Genomic DNA, 18,938 nt, shown 5'->3' on the forward strand with positions numbered 1-18,938 from the left:
GATTGGCATGTCTTGGACACTGGGTTTAGGAAAGGAGCTGAGCTGAGAACCAACTGGTGGTGAGTTGGACCAAGGGGCAGGGAAAGATTCTTTACAGACCTTGTACGCTGGGATCATCTCAAAGAGGTCTCTGTCCCTGACATCTACAAGTCCCACATCGTCATCTCACCTGCAGTCCATGGACTTTGCTCCAAATGACAATGAGGTCACAGAACTATCAAGAACAAGTGAGCTTGTTAGATAAAGACATGGAACCACCAAAGGGCAAGGATTAGGATGCCAGGCAACACCTGGACAGGGACTTGAACCCTGGACCCTCAGATTAAAAGTCTGATGCTCTTCCATCTGAGATACCCAGGCTACAAAAGCCACGCGTTTGTCCTCTGGGCCACATACTTTCTTTCATTTCGGTAACAATGTGAACTCTTATCCTCTCATTTTACTGTATGTACTGGTGAGGATTTGCAGCTAGATATTATTACATCATCATTTCAGACAAGAGCCAACGCAAGGATTTAATTCTAGGGGAAACATCGCTAGGCTGCATTATGAGGTGTGATCACCCAACGTACCAAGCCTGAGGTAAGTCAATCGTATAATGGCTGAGGACTGGGAGCGTCTGGAGGAGGACCTTCTTCAAATCCCACCTCCACGTGATGGACGTTTGCAAGCTGCAACATCTGTGTTTGTTTTCTCATTTGATGGGAATGATCCACGTAGTTGTTGGCCGTATAATGAAGTCCTACCAACGAACCTACCAAGCCCCAGATGGTGACCAAAATAGCTTTGCCGAAACCCAGGATCGAACTAGGGTCCTTTAGATCTTCAGTCTAACGCTCTCCCAGCTGAGCTATTTCGGCACATTTCGCAATGGAAAGTGTTCAAAAATTGCATTCTAATGACCAGTCACGGCTACAGCTGGCCAAACTGCACTACAGCTGACCCAGCTGCACTACAGCTGACCCACTGAGACAGTAAATCATGGGAACCAAATCATGGGATAAAATTTTACTTACTTACTTAAATCAATGTGAAATGAACTTTTAAGCTTTGGATTTTACAGTGAACTGTGATGAACTTTGCTCTCTTAAATGTTCTCCCACCTAAAGTAAGACAGAAAAGAAGTTAAAGGGTAACGTACCAAGACACCCTAGGTGGAATTGGTAATCGATGAGATTGGCATGTCTTGGACACTGGGTTTAGGAAAGGAGCTGAGCTGAGAACCAACTGGTGGTGAGTTGGACCAAGGGGCAGGGAAAGATTCTTTACAGACCTTGTACGCTGGGATCATCTCAAAGAGGTCTCTGTCCCTGACATCTACAAGTCCCACATCGTCATCTCACCTGCAGTCCATGGACTTTGCTCCAAATGACAATGAGGTCACAGAACTATCAAGAACAAGTGAGCTTGTTAGGTAAAGACATGGAACCACCAAAGGGCAAGGATTAGGATGCCAGGCAACACCTGGACAGGGACTTGAACCCTGGACCCTCAGATTAAAAGTCTGATGCTCTTCCATCTGAGATACCCAGGCTACAAAAGCCCCGCGTTTGTCCTCTGGGCCACATACTTTCTTTCATTTCGGTAACAATGTGAACTCTTATCCTCTCATTTTACTGTATGTACTGGTGAGGATTTGCAGCTAGATATTATTACATCATCATTTCAGACAAGAGCCAACGCAAGGATTTAATTCTAGGGGAAACATCGCTAGGCTGCATTATGAGGTGTGATCACCCAACGTACCAAGCCTGAGGTAAGTCAATCGTATAATGGCTGAGGACTGGGAGCGTCTGGAGGAGGACCTTCTTCAAATCCCACCTCCACGTGATGGACGTTTGCAAGCTGCAACATCTGTGTTTGTTTTCTCATTTGATGGGAATGATCCACGTAGTTGTTGGCCGTATAATGAAGTCCTACCAACGAACCTACCAAGCCCCAGATGGTGACCAAAATAGCTTTGCCGAAACCCAGGATCGAACTAGGGTCCTTTAGATCTTCAGTCTAACGCTCTCCCAGCTGAGCTATTTCGGCACATTTCGCAATGGAAAGTGTTCAAAAATTGCATTCTAATGACCAGTCACGGCTACAGCTGGCCAAACTGCACTACAGCTGACCCAGCTGCACTACAGCTGACCCACTGAGACAGTAAATCATGGGAACCAAATCATAGGATAAAATTTTACTTACTTACTTAAATCAATGTGAAATGAACTTTTAAGCTTTGGATTTTACAGTGAACTGTGATGAACTTTGCTCTCTTAAATGTTGTCCCACCTAAAGTAAGACAGAAAAGAAGTTAAAGGGTAACGTGTCAAGACAACCTAGGTGGAATTGGTAATCGATGAGATTGGCATGTCTTGGACACTGGGTTTAGGAAAGGAGCTGAGCTGAGAACCAACTGGTGGTGAGTTGGACCAAGGGGCAGGGAAAGATTCTTTACAGACCTTGTACGCTGGGATCATCTCAAAGAGGTCTCTGTCCCTGACATCTACAAGTCCCACATCGTCATCTCACCTGCAGTCCATGGACTTTGCTCCAAATGACAATGAGGTCACAGAACTATCAAGAACAAGTGAGCTTGTTAGGTAAAGACATGGAACCACCAAAGGGCAAGGATTAGGATGCCAGGCAACACCTGGACAGGGACTTGAACCCTGGACCCTCAGATTAAAAGTCTGATGCTCTTCCATCTGAGCTACCCAGGCTACAAAAGCCACGCGTTTGTCCTCTGGGAAACATACTTTCTTTCATTTCTGTAACAATGTGAACTCTTATCCTCTCATTTTACTGTATGTACTGGTGAGGATTTGCAGCTAGATATTATTACATCATCATTTCAGACAAGAGCCAACGCAAGGATTTAATTCTAGGGGAAACATCGCTAGGCTGCATTATGAGGTGTGATCACCCAACGTACCAAGCCTGAGGTAAGTCAATCGTATAATGGCTGAGGACTGGGAGCGTCTGGAGGAGGACCTTCTTCAAATCCCACCTCCACGTGATGGACGTTTGCAAGCTGCAACATCTGTGTTTGTTTTCTCATTTGATGGGAATGATCCACGTAGTTGTTGGCCGTATAATGAAGTCCTACCAACGAACCTACCAAGCCCCAGATGGTGACCAAAATAGCTTTGCCGAAACCCAGGATCGAACTAGGGTCCTTTAGATCTTCAGTCTAACGCTCTCCCAGCTGAGCTATTTCGGCACATTTCGCAATGGAAAGTGTTCAAAAATTGCATTCTAATGACCAGTCACGGCTACAGCTGGCCAACTGCACTACAGCTGACCCAGCTGCACTACAGCTGACCACTGAGACAGTAAATCATGGAACCAATCAATAAATTTCAATGTGAAATGAACTTTTAAGCTTTGGATTTTACAGTGAACTGTGATGAACTTTGCTCTCTTAAATGTTCTCCCACCTAAAGTAAGACAGAAAAGAAGTTAAAGGGTAACGTACCAAGACACCCTAGGTGGAATTGGTAATCGATGAGATTGGCATGTCTTGGACACTGGGTTTAGGAAAGGAGCTGAGCTGAGAACCAACTGGTGGTGAGTTGGACCAAGGGGCAGGGAAAGATTCTTTACAGACCTTGTACGCTGGGATCATCTCAAAGAGGTCTCTGTCCCTGACATCTACAAGTCCCACATCGTCATCTCACCTGCAGTCCATGGACTTTGCTCCAAATGACAATGAGGTCACAGAACTATCAAGAACAAGTGAGCTTGTTAGGTAAAGACATGGAACCACCAAAGGGCAAGGATTAGGATGCCAGGCAACACCTGGACAGGGACTTGAACCCTGGACCCTCAGATTAAAAGTCTGATGCTCTTCCATCTGAGATACCCAGGCTACAAAAGCCACGCGTTTGTCCTCTGGGCCACATACTTTCTTTCATTTCGGTAACAATGTGAACTCTTATCCTCTCATTTTACTGTATGTACTGGTGAGGATTTGCAGCTAGATATTATTACATCATCATTTCAGACAAGAGCCAACGCAAGGATTTAATTCTAGGGGAAACATCGCTAGGCTGCATTATGAGGTGTGATCACCCAACGTACCAAGCCTGAGGTAAGTCAATCGTATAATGGCTGAGGACTGGGAGCGTCTGGAGGAGGACCTTCTTCAAATCCCACCTCCACGTGATGGACGTTTGCAAGCTGCAACATCTGTGTTTGTTTTCTCATTTGATGGGAATGATCCACGTAGTTGTTGGCCGTATAATGAAGTCCTACCAACGAACCTACCAAGCCCCAGATGGTGACCAAAATAGCTTTGCCGAAACCCAGGATCGAACTAGGGTCCTTTAGATCTTCAGTCTAACGCTCTCCCAGCTGAGCTATTTCGGCACATTTTGCAATGGAAAGTGCTCAAAAATTGCATTCTAATGACCAGTCACGGCTACAGCTGGCCAAACTGCACTACAGCTGACCCAGCTGCACTACAGCTGACCCACTGAGACAGTAAATCATGGGAACCAAATCATGGGATAAAATTTTACTTACTTACTTAAATCAATGTGAAATGAACTTTTAAGCTTTGGATTTTACAGTGAACTGTGATGAACTTTGCTCTCTTAAATGTTCTCCCACCTAAAGTAAGACAGAAAAGAAGTTAAAGGGTAACGTACCAAGACACCCTAGGTGGAATTGGTAATCGATGAGATTGGCATGTCTTGGACACTGGGTTTAGGAAAGGAGCTGAGCTGAGAACCAACTGGTGGTGAGTTGGACCAAGGGGCAGGGAAAGATTCTTTACAGACCTTGTACGCTGGGATCATCTCAAAGAGGTCTCTGTCCCTGACATCTACAAGTCCCACATCGTCATCTCACCTGCAGTCCATGGACTTTGCTCCAAATGACAATGAGGTCACAGAACTATCAAGAACAAGTGAGCTTGTTAGGTAAAGACATGGAACCACCAAAGGGCAAGGATTAGGATGCCAGGCAACACCTGGACAGGGACTTGAACCCTGGACCCTCAGATTAAAAGTCTGATGCTCTTCCATCTGAGATACCCAGGCTACAAAAGCCACGCGTTTGTCCTCTGGGCCACATACTTTCTTTCATTCGGTAACAATGTGAACTCTTATCCTCTCATTTTACTGTATGTACTGGTGAGGATTTGCAGCTAGATATTATTACATCATCATTTCAGACAAGAGCCAACGCAAGGATTTAATTCTAGGGGAAACATCGCTAGGCTGCATTATGAGGTGTGATCACCCAACGTACCAAGCCTGAGGTAAGTCAATCGTATAATGGCTGAGGACTGGGAGCGTCTGGAGGAGGACCTTCTTCAAATCCCACCTCCACGTGATGGACGTTTGCAAGCTGCAACATCTGTGTTTGTTTTCTCATTTGATGGGAATGATCCACGTAGTTGTTGGCCGTATAATGAAGTCCTACCAACGAACCTACCAAGCCCAGATGGTGACCAAAATAGCTTTGCCGAAACCCAGGATCGAACTAGGGTCCTTTAGATCTTCAGTCTAACGCTCTCCCAGCTGAGCTATTTCGGCACATTTCGCAATGGAAAGTGCTCAAAAATTGCATTCTAATGACCAGTCACGGCTACAGCTGGCCAAACTGCACTACAGCTGACCCAGCTGCACTACAGCTGACCCACTGAGACAGTAAATCATGGGAACCAAATCATAGGATAAAATTTTACTTACTTACTTAAATCAATGTGAAATGAACTTTTAAGCTTTGGATTTTACAGTGAACTGTGATGAACTTTGCTCTCTTAAATGTTGTCCCACCTAAAGTAAGACAGAAAAGAAGTTAAAGGGTAACGTGTCAAGACAACCTAGGTGGAATTGGTAATCGATGAGATTGGCATGTCTTGGACACTGGGTTTAGGAAAGGAGCTGAGCTGAGAACCAACTGGTGGTGAGTTGGACCAAGGGGCAGGGAAAGATTCTTTACAGACCTTGTACGCTGGGATCATCTCAAAGAGGTCTCTGTCCCTGACATCTACAAGTCCCACATCGTCATCTCACCTGCAGTCCATGGACTTTGCTCCAAATGACAATGAGGTCACAGAACTATCAAGAACAAGTGAGCTTGTTAGGTAAAGACATGGAACCACCAAAGGGCAAGGATTAGGATGCCAGGCAACACCTGGACAGGGACTTGAACCCTGGACCCTCAGATTAAAAGTCTGATGCTCTTCCATCTGAGCTACCCAGGCTACAAAAGCCACGCGTTTGTCCTCTGGACATACTTTCTTTCATTTCTGTAACAATGTGAACTCTTATCCTCTCATTTTACTGTATGTACTGGTGAGGATTTGCAGCTAGATATTATTACATCATCATTTCAGACAAGAGCCAACGCAAGGATTTAATTCTAGGGGAAACATCGCTAGGCTGCATTATGAGGTGTGATCACCCAACGTACCAAGCCTGAGGTAAGTCAATCGTATAATGGCTGAGGACTGGGAGCGTCTGGAGGAGGACCTTCTTCAAATCCCACCTCCACGTGATGGACGTTTGCAAGCTGCAACATCTGTGTTTGTTTTCTCATTTGATGGGAATGATCCACGTAGTTGTTGGCCGTATAATGAAGTCCTACCAACGAACCTACCAAGCCCCAGATGGTGACCAAAATAGCTTTGCCGAAACCCAGGATCGAACTAGGGTCCTTTAGATCTTCAGTCTAACGCTCTCCCAGCTGAGCTATTTCGGCACATTTCGCAATGGAAAGTGTCAAAAATTGCATTCTAATGACCAGTCACGGCTACAGCTGGCCAAACTGCACTACAGCTGACCCAGCTGCACTACAGCTGACCCACTGAGACAGTAAATCATGGGAACCAAATCATGGATAAAATTTTACTTACTTACTTAAATCAATGTGAAATGAACTTTTAAGCTTTGGATTTTACAGTGAACTGTGATGAACTTTGCTCTCTTAAATGTTCCCACCTAAAGTAAGACAGAAAAGAAGTTAAAGGGTAACGTACAAGACACCTAGGTGGAATTGGTAATCGATGAGATTGGCATGTCTTGGACACTGGGTTTAGGAAAGGAGCTGAGCTGAGAACCAACTGGTGGTGAGTTGGACCAAGGGGCAGGGAAAGATTCTTTACAGACCTTGTACGCTGGGATCATCTCAAAGAGGTCTCTGTCCCTGACATCTACAAGTCCCACATCGTCATCTCACCTGCAGTCCATGGACTTTGCTCCAAATGACAATGAGGTCACAGAACTATCAAGAACAAGTGAGCTTGTTAGGTAAAGACATGGAACCACCAAAGGGCAAGGATAGGATGCCAGGCAACACCTGGACAGGGACTTGAACCCTGGACCCTCAGATTAAAAGTCTGATGCTCTTCCATCTGAGATACCCAGGCTACAAAAGCCACGCGTTTGTCCTCTGGGCCACATACTTTCTTTCATTTCGTAACAATGTGAACTCTTATCCTCTCATTTTACTGTATGTACTGGTGAGGATTTGCAGCTAGATATTATTACATCATCATTTCAGACAAGAGCCAACGCAAGGATTTAATTCTAGGTGAAACATCGCTAGGCTGCATTATGAGGTGTGATCACCCAACGTACCAAGCCTGAGGTAAGTCAATCGTATAATGGCTGAGGACTGGGAGCGTCTGGAGGAGGACCTTCTTCAAATCCCACCTCCACGTGATGGACGTTTGCAAGCTGCAACATCTGTGTTTGTTTTCTCATTTGATGGGAATGATCCACGTAGTTGTTGGCCGTATAATGAAGTCCTACCAACGAACCTACCAAGCCCAGATGGTGACCAAAATAGCTTTGCCGAAACCCAGGATCGAACTAGGGTCCTTTAGATCTTCAGTCTAACGCTCTCCAGCTGAGCTATTTCGGCACATTTGCAATGGAAAGTGCTCAAAAATTGCATTCTAATGACCAGTCACGGCTACAGCTGGCCAAACTGCACTACAGCTGACCCAGCTGCACTACAGCTGACCCACTGAGACAGTAAATCATGGAACCAAATCATGGATAAAATTTTACTTACTTACTTAAATCAATGTGAAATGAACTTTAAGCTTTGGATTTACAGTGAACTGTGATGAACTTTGCTCTCTTAAATGTTGTCCCACCTAAAGTAAGACAGAAAGAAGTTAAAGGGTAACGTGTCAAGACACCTAGGTGGAATGGTAATCGATGAGATTGGCATGTCTTGGACACTGGGTTTAGGAAAGGAGCTGAGCTGAGAACCAACTGGTGGTGAGTTGGACCAAGGGGCAGGGAAAGATTCTTTACAGACCTTGTACGCTGGGATCATCTCAAAGAGGTCTCTGTCCTGACATCTACAAGTCCCACATCGTCATCTCACCTGCAGTCCATGGACTTTGCTCCAAATGACAATGAGGTCACAGAACTATCAAGAACAAGTGAGCTTGTTAGGTAAAGACATGGAACCACCAAAGGGCAAGGATTAGGATGCCAGGCAACACCTGGACAGGGACTTGAACCCTGGACCCTCAGATTAAAAGTCTGATGCTCTTCCATCTGAGCTACCCAGGCTACAAAAGCCACGGTTTGTCCTCTGGGCACATACTTTCTTTCGCTTCTGTAACAATGTGAACTCTTATCCTCTCATTTTACTGTATGTACTGGTGAGGATTTGCAGTAGATATTATTACATCATCATTTCAGACAAGAGCCAACGCAAGGATTTAATTCTAGGGGAAACATCGCTAGGCTGCATTATGAGGTATGGTGACCAACGTACCAAGCCTGAGGTAAGTCAATCGTATAATGGCTGAGGACTGGGAGCGTCTGGAGGAGGACCTTCTTCAAATCCCACCTCCACGTGATGGACGTTTGCAAGCTGCAACATCTGTGTTTGTTTTCTCATTTGATGGGAATGATCCACGTAGTTGTTGGCCGTATAATGAAGTCCTACAACGAACCTACCAAGCCCCAGATGGTGACCAAAATAGCTTTGCCGAAACCCAGGATCAAACTAGGGTCCTTTAGATCTTCAGTCTAACGCTCTCCCAGCTGAGCTATTTCGGCACATTTTGCAATGGAAAGTGCTCAAAATTGCATTCTAATGACCAGTCACGGCTACAGCTGGCCAAACTGCACTACAGCTGGCCAAACTGCACTACAGCTGACCCAGCTGCACTACAGCTGACCCACTGAGACAGTAAATCATGGGAACCAAATCATGGGATAAAATTTTACTTACTTACTTAAATCAATGTGAAATGAACTTTTAAGCTTTGGATTTTACAGTGAACTGTGATGAACTTTGCTCTCTTAAATGTTCTCCCACCTAAAGTAAGACAGAAAAGAAGTTAAAGGGTAACGTGTCAAGACAACCTAGGTGGAATTGGTAATCGATGAGATTGGCATGTCTTGGACACTGGGTTTAGGAAAGGAGCTGAGCTGAGAACCAACTGGTGGTGAGTTGGACCAAGGGGCAGGGAAAGATTCTTTACAGACCTTGTACGCTGGGATCATCTCAAAGAGGTCTCTGTCCCTGACATCTACAAGTCCCACATCGTCATCTCACCTGCAGTCCATGGACTTTGCTCCAATGACAATGAAGTCACAGAACTATCAAGAACAAGTGAGCTTGTTAGGTAAAGACATGGAACCACCAAAGGGCAAGGATTAGGATGCCAGGCAACACCTGGACAGGGACTTGAACCCTGGACCCTCAGATTAAAGTCTGATGCTCTTCCATCTGAGCTACCAGGCTACAAAGCCACGCTTTGTCCTCTGGGCCACATACTTTCTTTCGTTTCTGTAACAATGTGAACTCTTATCCTCTCATTTTACTGTATGTACTGGTGAGGATTTGCAGTTAGATATTATTACATCATCATTTCAGACAAGAGCCAACGCAAGGATTTAATTCTAGGGGAAACATTGCTAGCTGCATTATGAGGTGTGATCACCCAATGTACCAAGCCTGAGGAAAGTCAATCGTATAATGCAGGGGTGTCAAACTCCAGGCCTTGAGGGCAGGGTGTCCTGCAGGTTTTACATATCACCCTGGGTCAACACACCTGAATCAAATGATTAGTTCATTTCCAGGCGCTGGAGAACCTTAAGACATGTTGAGGAGGTAATTTGGCAATTTAAATCAGCTGTTTTGGAACATGGGCACATCTAAAACCTACAGGACACCGGCCCTCGAGGCCTGGAGTTTGACACCCCTAGTATAATGGCTGAGGACTGGGAGCGTCTGGAGGAGGACCTTCTTCAAATCCCACCTCCACGTGATGGACGTTTGCAAGCTGCAACATCTGTGTTTGTTTTCTCATTTGATGGGAATGATCCACGTAGTTGTTGGCCGTATAATGAAGTCCTACCAACGAACCTACCAAGCCCCAGATGGTGACCAAAATAGCTTTGCCGAAACCCAGGATCGAACTAGGGTCCTTTAGATCTTCAGTCTAACGCTCTCCCAGCTGAGCTATTTCGGCACATTTTGCGATGGAAAGTGCTCAAAAATTGCATTCTAATGACCAGTCACGGCTACAGCTGGCCAAACTGCACTACAGCTGACCCAGCTGCACTACAGCTGACCCACTGAGACAGTAAATCATGGGAACCAAATCATGGGATAAAATTTTACTTACTTACTTAAATCAATGTGAAATGAACTTTTAAGCTTTGGATTTTACAGTGAACTGTGATGAACTTTGCTCTCTTAAATGTTGTCCCACCTAAAGTAAGACAGAAAAGAAGTTAAAGGGTAACGTGTCAAGACAACCTAGGTGGAATTGGTAATCGATGAGATTGGCATGTCTTGGACACTGGGTTTAGGAAAGGAGCTGAGCTGAGAACCAACTGGTGGTGAGTTGGACCAAGGGGCAGGGAAACATTCTTTACAGACCTTGTACGCTGGGATCATCTCAAAGAGGTCTCCGTCCCTGACATCTACAAGTCCCACATCGTCATCTCACCTGCAGTCCATGGACTTTGCTCCAAATGACAATGAGGTCACAGAACTATCAAGAACAAGTGAGCTTGTTAGGTAAAGACATGGAACCACCAAAGGGCAAGGACTAGGATGCCAGGCAACACCTGGACAGGGACTTGAACCCTGGACCCTCAGATTAAAAGTCTGATGCTCTTCCATCTGAGCTACCCAGGCTACAAAAGCCACGCGTTTGTCCTCTGGGCCACATACTTTCTTTCGTTTCTGTAACAATGTGAACTCTTATCCTCTCATTTTACTGTATGTACTGGTGAGGATTTGCAGTTAGATATTATTACATCATCATTTCAGACAAGAGCCAACGCAAGGATTTAATTCTAGGTGAAACGTCGCTAGGCTGCATTATGAGGTGTGATCACCCAACGTACCAAGCCTGAGGTAAGTCAATCGTATAATGGCTGAGGACTGGGAGCGTCTGGAGGAGGACCTTCTTCAAATCCCACCTCCACGTGATGGACGTTTGCAAGCTGCAACATCTGTGTTTGTTTTCTCATTTGATGGAATGATCCACGTAGTTGTTGGCCGTATAATGAAGTCCTACCTTTAACGAACCTACCAAGCCCCAGATGGTGACCAAAATAGCTTTGCCGAAACCCAGGATCGAACTAGGGTCCTTTAGATCTTCAGTCTAACGCTCTCCCAGCTGAGCTATTTCGGCACATTTTGCGATGGAAAGTGCTCAAAAATTGCATTCTAATGACCAGTCACGGCTACAGCTGGCCAAACTGCACTACAGCTGACCCAGCTGCACTACAGCTGACCCACTGAGACAGTAAATCATGGGAACCAAATCATGGGATAAAATTTTACTTACTTACTTAAATCAATGTGAAATGAACTTTTAAGCTTTGGATTTTACAGTGAACTGTGATGAACTTTGCTCTCTTAAATGTTGTCCCACCTAAAGTAAGACAGAAAAGAAGTTAAAGGGTAACGTGTCAAGACAACCTAGGTGGAATTGGTAATCGATGAGATTGGCATGTCTTGGACACTGGGTTTAGGAAAGGAGCTGAGCTGAGAACCAACTGGTGGTGAGTTGGACCAAGGGGCAGGGAAACATTCTTTACAGACCTTGTACGCTGGGATCATCTCAAAGAGGTCTCCGTCCCTGACATCTACAAGTCCCACATCGTCATCTCACCTGCAGTCCATGGACTTTGCTCCAAATGACAATGAGGTCACAGAACTATCAAGAACATGTGAGCTTGTTAGGTAAAGACATGGAACCACCAAAGGGCAAGGACTAGGATGCCAAGCAACACCTGGACAGGGACTTGAACCCTGGACCCTCAGATTAAAAGTCTGATGCTCTTCCATCTGAGCTACCCAGGCTACAAAAGCCACGTGTTTGTCCTCTGGGCCACATACTTTCTTTCGTTTCTGTAACAATGTGAACTCTTATCCTCTCATTTTACTGTATGTACTGGTGAGGATTTGCAGTTAGATATTATTACATCATCATTTCAGACAAGAGCCAACGCAAGGATTTAATTCTAGGTGAAACATCGCTAGGCTGCATTATGAGGTGTGATCACCCAACGTACCAAGCCTGAGGTAAGTCAATCGTATAATGGCTGAGGACTGGGAGCGTCTGGAGGAGGACCTTCTTCAAATCCCACCTCCACGTGATGGACGTTTGCAAGCTGCAACATCTGTGTTTGTTTTCTCATTTGATGGGAATGATCCACGTAGTTGTTGGCCGTATAATGAAGTCCTACCAACGAACCTACCAAGCCCCAGATGGTGACCAAAATAGCTTTGCCGAAACCCAGGATCGAACTAGGGTCCTTTAGATCTTCAGTCTAACGCTCTCCCAGCTGAGCTACTTTGGCACTCATGAAAATTTGCCTTGAGATTCGAGTTACTCTATATAATCTATTACTGAGAAGTGAAATATGAATGAATCAAAGGCTCAAAGACAAATAACACTGGTGGTCTGACTGCTTGTGATGGAGTAGATTTAAAGATATCATGTGATTTGATGTAAAAATACACTTCCAAAAGCTGATCTCACCTCACCACCTGACGTGTGAGATACCCTGTGAGATATGACAGGTATATATGAGTCAGTATTTTCTTTATAGGTTTGTCCAACTTTCGCATAGAAAGTCGTGAATGCCTCGTACAGTCAACAAAAGACAACTGAGATTAATTTACAGCCTTCACGCTTCCACAGTATATTTCTGTATTTAGATTCCCAGCAAGGGGCAAACTAGCACTGCTGCTGTATGTGGAAGAGCCATTCATGACTGAGAGCTATCTGGCAAGAGCCACAGAAGCAGTCATGCCTTCACTGCCACACTGGTGTTGGAATTAAATAATTTGCAGTGCCTCAATAATGCTATGCTTTTTATTAATAATAAGTGTTATAAAGTTATATAGTGTAGTATTAAGTGGACACAGCCCTGAAAAATAAAGGCATGAGACCATGTGTCCTTGGGGAGCAGAAAGCTGCAGACTCTCACTCACACTTGCCTGGGAAAAATGTAGATAAGAGGGGACCATCTCTAGTGGCAAGTTACTGAGACACTGTTGTTTAGACTAGAATGAGAGAGCTTCTGTAATAAAACTGTCAGGGGCACACCACCATTTTGAGATCCGCGGCAATGTGTCATGCAGGACGTATCTCCCTTCTAGAAGTATTGTGAAAGTGAAATAAAGTGTTAAATGGTCTACTGAGCAGTGTTTTGTCTTCCATCGGATGCCTCTGAGGAATCAAAAGAACTCAGTGAAGTGCTGATATTGACACTGTACAACAGTTTCTACTCCCAAACCATCAGACAGCTCAGTAGTCAAGAACTAGACTGGAAGAATGCATTTAATACATGGCACTATGTACTTGTATTTTACATATTTATACTTAAATTGTATTAATATATTTATATCTTTATGATGTCCTGCACCTTTGGTCCTGGAGGAACATTTTATTTCATAATGTATAGGATCACCTGACTTGATCTAACTCCAGTAGCGTGGCCACAAGACTGACAAGCATTGAAGGAATTTAAAAAAAAAAATAGATCTTAACTAAACATTGCCTACATGTTACCAGAAATTAGAGTGTGGGCAAGTTAATGTATTAGTTTAAAGTGTATATCAATAAAATATTTCATTTTAAACAGCGTATAATTCTTGTAATGGTTCAGTCAGCTCTTCTGCTGTTGTCTCATTGCCAGTGTTAAACACCATTATTCACATACACACAGTGAAAGCACTTCTGATCTTCTTTGTGTTGCCTGGTTGTCTTGAACAGATAACTCGGGGGTGGACTGCTTGCTCTAAAAACAACATGCACAGTAAGACAATGGTTATGACCTTTTTAAAAAAAAAAAAAAAAATCACATCTCATTTATATTAATCTTAGCACTAAACTACAATTTAACACAGATCTACTGACAAAATAGGCGTAGTAATATTCAGTACTGCCTTGTTGAAATACAATTTTATTTCAATAGTGTTAATGTTTGATAACTTATCTGTGCCTGGGGCAAAACTTAACTTTAACAACACTTCTCACATAAACTAGCAGTTGACATGTACAAGGTTTATCACTATTATTGGGGGAAATATATCTCACCAGAAAAATAAATCTCAGACATAGTCAACTCTCCACGTGTTTATAGCCTCAACAACAAACAGAAAACTAAACAGATTTTGAATGTAATTTAAGACTGAAATACTTTGGCTTTTTGGTTAGAGAATTATCTGCATGCAATGGAGGTGGTGATACCTGGAGGTGGAGCTTCTTCTAATCTCTTCACCACTCTTCATTTGGAGGCTAATTAACACTTAATTCCAAGGCTTAAAGGACCTCAGAATCAAATGAACCATTTAGTGTAGCTCATTCAAAGTCCTCTGTAGAAGGCAAAAGTTTAATGTCCTCACAAGTTAACTATTAAAATAAAAGTGAAAATGAAATGCCCTGTTGATCTAACTTTCATTAGCATATCATAACATCATTAGAAAATTAATATACTTTACACAGGACTTAAAGGGGTTTACCATATGTACACTGCATATAACAGATGTTTATACATTTTGTGCACACACATTATTTATTTAAAGGCATCATGGCTTGTAAGAAAATAATAACAATAATAATAATAATAATAATAATAATAAAGAGCTGTTTTTTTAGTCTGCTTATGTGCCCTTCTGTCAGAGGGCATCAGGGAGAACAGACTATTGTTTTGAATTATTTAACGTTCATCTTTTTTTTTCTGTTGTTATATTCTGGTATTGTTATTAATATTATTAATATTATACTAATATTATACTATACCAATAATCATCCCACAGATGTAACATTATCTACAGCTACTTTCAGTACCATTGATATTCATTTAGACTTTTTTTCTCCAATTGATCTTTCTGAGTTAACTTCAATAATTACTTCCTCCAAACCATCAACATGTCTTTTAGACCCCATTCCTACAAAACTGCTAAAAGAAGTCCTGCCATTAAATAATGCTTCAATGTTAAATATGATCAACCTATCTCTAATAATCGGCTATGTACCACAGGCCTTCAAGCTGGCAGTAGTTAAACCTTTACTTATCTCCAGCCTTCCTTTCATATCAAAAATCCTTGAAAGAGCAGTTGTCAAACAGCTAACAGATCATCTGCAGAGGAATGGCTTATTTGAAGAGTTTCAGTCAGGTTTCAGAGCTCATCACAGCACAGAAACAGCTTTAGTGAAGGTTACAAATGATCTTCTTATGGCCTCTGACAGTGGACTCATCTCTGTGCTTGTCCTGCTAGACCTCAGTGCAGCGTTCAATACTGTTGACCATAATATTCTATTAGAGCATGCTGTAGGTATTACAGGTACTGCGCTGCAGTGGTTTGTATCATCCATCCATCCATTCACTTCCGCTTATCCTTTGCAGGGTCGCGGGGGGCGCTGGAGCCTATCCCAGCTGTCATAGGGCGAGAGGCGGGGTACACCCTGGACAGGTCGCCAGTCTGTCGCAGGGCCAACACACAGGGACAGACAACCATGCGCACTCACATTCATTCGCCCATTCACACCTAGTGACAATTTGGATTACCCAATTAACCTATCCCCACAAGCTGCATGTCTTTGGACGGTGGGAGGAAGCCGGAGTACCCGGAAGGAACCCACGCAAACACGGGGAGAACATGCAAACTCCACACAGAAAGACCCTGGCCTGATGTTGGAATTGAACTCAGGACCTTCTTGCTGTGCAGCAACAGTGCTAACCACCGTGCCACCGTGCTGCCTTGCATCATATCTATCTAATAGACTCCAATTTGTTCATGTAAATGGAGAGTCCTCTTCACACACTAAGGTCAGTTATGGTGTTCCACAGGGTTCAGTGCTAGGACCAATTCTGTTTACATTATACATGCTTCCCTTAGGCAGCATCATTAGAAGACATAGTATACATTTCCACTGCTATGCTGATGACACCCAGCTCAATCTATCCATGAAGCCAGATGTTTTATTTGGCCCTGCAAATCTTAGAAATATGGTATCTAACCAGATTCTTACTCTGGATGGCATTACCTTGGCCTCCAGTAACACTGTGATGCATTTATTACTTCCAGGCTGGACTACTGTAATTCATTATTATCAGGATGTCCTAACCCCCCCCGAAAAGCCTTCAATTAATTCAAAATGCTGCAACAAGAGTACTGACAGGGACTAGAAAGAGAGCATAAGAGAGCATATTTCTCCAGTATTGGCTTCCCTTCATTGGCTTCCTGTTAAATTCAGAATTGAATTCAAAATCTTGCTCCTCACATACAAGGTAAATAATCAGGCCCCATCTTATCTTAATGACCTTGTAGTACCATATCACCCTATTAGAGCACTTGCAGGCTCGCTCTGCAGGCCTACTTGTTGAATGGGAGGAAAAGCCTTCAGTTTTCAGGCCCCTCTTCTGTGGATGCAGCTTGCAGTTTGGATTCGGGAGACAGACACTATCTCTACTTTTAAGATTAGGCTTAAAACTTTCCTTTTTGCCAAAACATATAGTTAAGGCTGGACCAGGTGACCCTGAATCCTCCCTTAGTTGTGCTGCAATAGACGTAGGCTGCCGGGGGACTCCCATGTTGCATTGAGTTTTTCCTTTACAGTCATCTTTCTCACTCACTATGTGTTAATAGACCTCTCTGCATTGAATCATACCTGTTATTAATCTCTGTCTCTCTTCCACATCATGTCTTTATCCTGTCTTCCTTCTCTCACCCCAACTGGTCGCAGCAGATGGCCGCCCCTCCCTGAGCCTGGGAGTTTTTCCTTCCCACTGTCGCCAAAGTGCTTGCTCATAGGGGGTCATATGACGCCTTGAGGCGTCTGTTGTTGTGATTTGGCGCTATATAAATAAAATTGAATTGAATTGAATTGAACATAAACAAAACACAACTCAACACAAAATCCCCCAAGATGAAAGCGATCTGTTGCAGCATTTGTGCACCAACCAAATTTCTTAAATACAGAAATTCAGCATAAGGAGAATAGGAACTTTTAACAATTGCACCAACCTTACTTCAGCAATGATTTCTAAAATTCTTAATGTTAGGGGCTACTTGGACGTAATTCAAAATTGACTTTGCTGTTGGCTATTAAAACACTGGAGCAAAAAAAATAATTGATTTTAGCAGTGAGAGAATAACGACCATCATCTTAATATAAGGGAAAGTACAAAGAAGCGGAAAAAGTTAAGGGTCATGTTTGCCCTTAAAAAAGAGGAGTGGGGAAAAAAGTTCCATCATTTTATTTGTTCCTATCGACCAGCACTGCATACAAAGATTCCCAGCAGAAGTCTAAATCAGGCCTAACTTGGTAATAAGCATCATGTACTCTAAGACAAAAGTGGTTAAACTGAGTCAGTTTTTTATATTGACTTATTTATTTTTTAATAAACACTGCAATTTAAAATATAAAAATTGTGCTTGCTGTTGGTTCTGGATACTGTCTAATACACAGGGTTATGTCTAAGGCACCTCACCTGCATTCCATAAACCTACACACCATCTGGCACACAAACACACATGGTCTACCGAATAGTTGCTTGGAATAACACAGAATAAAATGTGTATTTTAAAATATAATCGGATTAGTTAAAATGCTGTTGTGATCTAGAAGGTGCCAGAATGAATTTTAATCAGCATTTTTACAAAAGAATGGCCAGTACGAGCCTGCAGATGAAAGCAGTCTAACCTGCTCAATAACAAAAACTACACTTGTAACCTATTCATCCCCAGAAAAAATGAAGACACATAAATTTTATTGCCTCATTGGTGAATCCAAGTCAATAGTGAGTAGGGTCACAGGAAAGATGGCCAAAGATAGCTTTATTTGCTCTTTGAGTAATTGTAGCAATTTCTAAATCTGGCTTTTGCTACATGGATGAGAATTTAGATTTGAAAAACAAACCAAATGCTTTAAAAGGGTCCAGTTATTTTAGCTCCAGTCATTGGTAGGTGGGTAACTGTCCTTTAGCTTGAACCAACTAAGAGTTACCCTGATTTATTTCTTTTACTATTACCTAATATGATAAGTATTTATTCACAAATATTATGCAGATAATAAAAAGGCTTTTTAGTTTTAATGGGATTTGGTTTTATGCAAAAACCTGCTAGATGGAAAAAACAAAGCAGGTGGAAGAGTGACTTTTCAATTACGTTCATTTTTATTTATATAGCACGAAATCACAACAACACTCGGCAAGACTCTACAATAATATAGCAGATGGCAATGATACTTGAATGAAATACTGCATTTTTTTATATTTATGTAACAAAGCGGAGGTATGTCTACTTCTTCTCGCTGCCAGTGTTTCTGGATATAAAAAATGTAGTTTTGCAATGGCTAAAATTAAATCAATCTCAAATCAAACATCTTATATTTAACAGTCACAAGCTAAGCAGACCTGTGTATTGAAAGGTAGTACATCACCATCTGGCATCACTGATTCAAGTCTTAATGCTCCCATTTCAGCTTAGAA

General features: G+C 42.9%; 20 non-coding genes across 20 annotated transcripts; all 20 read right to left on the reverse strand.

The window, feature by feature from the left end:
• Positions 1–287: 287 nt before the first annotated feature.
• On the reverse strand, positions 288–360 carry trnak-uuu (transfer RNA lysine (anticodon UUU)). The gene has a single exon. It is a non-coding gene; the product is annotated as a tRNA-Lys (tRNA).
• Positions 361–787: 427 nt separating this feature from the next.
• On the reverse strand, positions 788–860 carry trnaf-gaa (transfer RNA phenylalanine (anticodon GAA)). Its single transcript has one exon. It is a non-coding gene; the product is annotated as a tRNA-Phe (tRNA).
• Positions 861–1,461: 601 nt separating this feature from the next.
• Positions 1,462–1,534, reverse strand: trnak-uuu (transfer RNA lysine (anticodon UUU)). Its single transcript has one exon. It is a non-coding gene; the product is annotated as a tRNA-Lys (tRNA).
• A 427-nt stretch (positions 1,535–1,961) lies between these two features.
• trnaf-gaa (transfer RNA phenylalanine (anticodon GAA)) lies at positions 1,962–2,034 on the reverse strand. The gene has a single exon. It is a non-coding gene; the product is annotated as a tRNA-Phe (tRNA).
• A 601-nt stretch (positions 2,035–2,635) lies between these two features.
• Positions 2,636–2,708, reverse strand: trnak-uuu (transfer RNA lysine (anticodon UUU)). Its single transcript has one exon. It is a non-coding gene; the product is annotated as a tRNA-Lys (tRNA).
• Positions 2,709–3,135: 427 nt separating this feature from the next.
• On the reverse strand, positions 3,136–3,208 carry trnaf-gaa (transfer RNA phenylalanine (anticodon GAA)). The gene has a single exon. It is a non-coding gene; the product is annotated as a tRNA-Phe (tRNA).
• A 575-nt stretch (positions 3,209–3,783) lies between these two features.
• trnak-uuu (transfer RNA lysine (anticodon UUU)) lies at positions 3,784–3,856 on the reverse strand. Its single transcript has one exon. It is a non-coding gene; the product is annotated as a tRNA-Lys (tRNA).
• A 427-nt stretch (positions 3,857–4,283) lies between these two features.
• On the reverse strand, positions 4,284–4,356 carry trnaf-gaa (transfer RNA phenylalanine (anticodon GAA)). The gene has a single exon. It is a non-coding gene; the product is annotated as a tRNA-Phe (tRNA).
• Positions 4,357–4,957: 601 nt separating this feature from the next.
• Positions 4,958–5,030, reverse strand: trnak-uuu (transfer RNA lysine (anticodon UUU)). The gene has a single exon. It is a non-coding gene; the product is annotated as a tRNA-Lys (tRNA).
• Positions 5,031–5,455: 425 nt separating this feature from the next.
• On the reverse strand, positions 5,456–5,528 carry trnaf-gaa (transfer RNA phenylalanine (anticodon GAA)). Its single transcript has one exon. It is a non-coding gene; the product is annotated as a tRNA-Phe (tRNA).
• A 601-nt stretch (positions 5,529–6,129) lies between these two features.
• Positions 6,130–6,202, reverse strand: trnak-uuu (transfer RNA lysine (anticodon UUU)). Its single transcript has one exon. It is a non-coding gene; the product is annotated as a tRNA-Lys (tRNA).
• Positions 6,203–6,626: 424 nt separating this feature from the next.
• trnaf-gaa (transfer RNA phenylalanine (anticodon GAA)) lies at positions 6,627–6,699 on the reverse strand. The gene has a single exon. It is a non-coding gene; the product is annotated as a tRNA-Phe (tRNA).
• A 594-nt stretch (positions 6,700–7,293) lies between these two features.
• trnak-uuu (transfer RNA lysine (anticodon UUU)) lies at positions 7,294–7,366 on the reverse strand. The gene has a single exon. It is a non-coding gene; the product is annotated as a tRNA-Lys (tRNA).
• Positions 7,367–7,791: 425 nt separating this feature from the next.
• trnaf-gaa (transfer RNA phenylalanine (anticodon GAA)) lies at positions 7,792–7,863 on the reverse strand. Its single transcript has one exon. It is a non-coding gene; the product is annotated as a tRNA-Phe (tRNA).
• Positions 7,864–8,455: 592 nt separating this feature from the next.
• On the reverse strand, positions 8,456–8,528 carry trnak-uuu (transfer RNA lysine (anticodon UUU)). The gene has a single exon. It is a non-coding gene; the product is annotated as a tRNA-Lys (tRNA).
• Positions 8,529–8,950: 422 nt separating this feature from the next.
• On the reverse strand, positions 8,951–9,023 carry trnaf-gaa (transfer RNA phenylalanine (anticodon GAA)). The gene has a single exon. It is a non-coding gene; the product is annotated as a tRNA-Phe (tRNA).
• Positions 9,024–10,371: 1,348 nt separating this feature from the next.
• trnaf-gaa (transfer RNA phenylalanine (anticodon GAA)) lies at positions 10,372–10,444 on the reverse strand. The gene has a single exon. It is a non-coding gene; the product is annotated as a tRNA-Phe (tRNA).
• A 601-nt stretch (positions 10,445–11,045) lies between these two features.
• trnak-uuu (transfer RNA lysine (anticodon UUU)) lies at positions 11,046–11,118 on the reverse strand. The gene has a single exon. It is a non-coding gene; the product is annotated as a tRNA-Lys (tRNA).
• Positions 11,119–11,547: 429 nt separating this feature from the next.
• Positions 11,548–11,620, reverse strand: trnaf-gaa (transfer RNA phenylalanine (anticodon GAA)). Its single transcript has one exon. It is a non-coding gene; the product is annotated as a tRNA-Phe (tRNA).
• Positions 11,621–12,221: 601 nt separating this feature from the next.
• trnak-uuu (transfer RNA lysine (anticodon UUU)) lies at positions 12,222–12,294 on the reverse strand. Its single transcript has one exon. It is a non-coding gene; the product is annotated as a tRNA-Lys (tRNA).
• Between the last annotated feature and the right edge of the window lie 6,644 nt (positions 12,295–18,938).

This window comes from Oreochromis niloticus, linkage group LG14 (assembly GCF_001858045.2).
Source record: "Oreochromis niloticus isolate F11D_XX linkage group LG14, O_niloticus_UMD_NMBU, whole genome shotgun sequence".
Taxonomy (NCBI): domain Eukaryota; kingdom Metazoa; phylum Chordata; class Actinopteri; order Cichliformes; family Cichlidae; genus Oreochromis; species Oreochromis niloticus.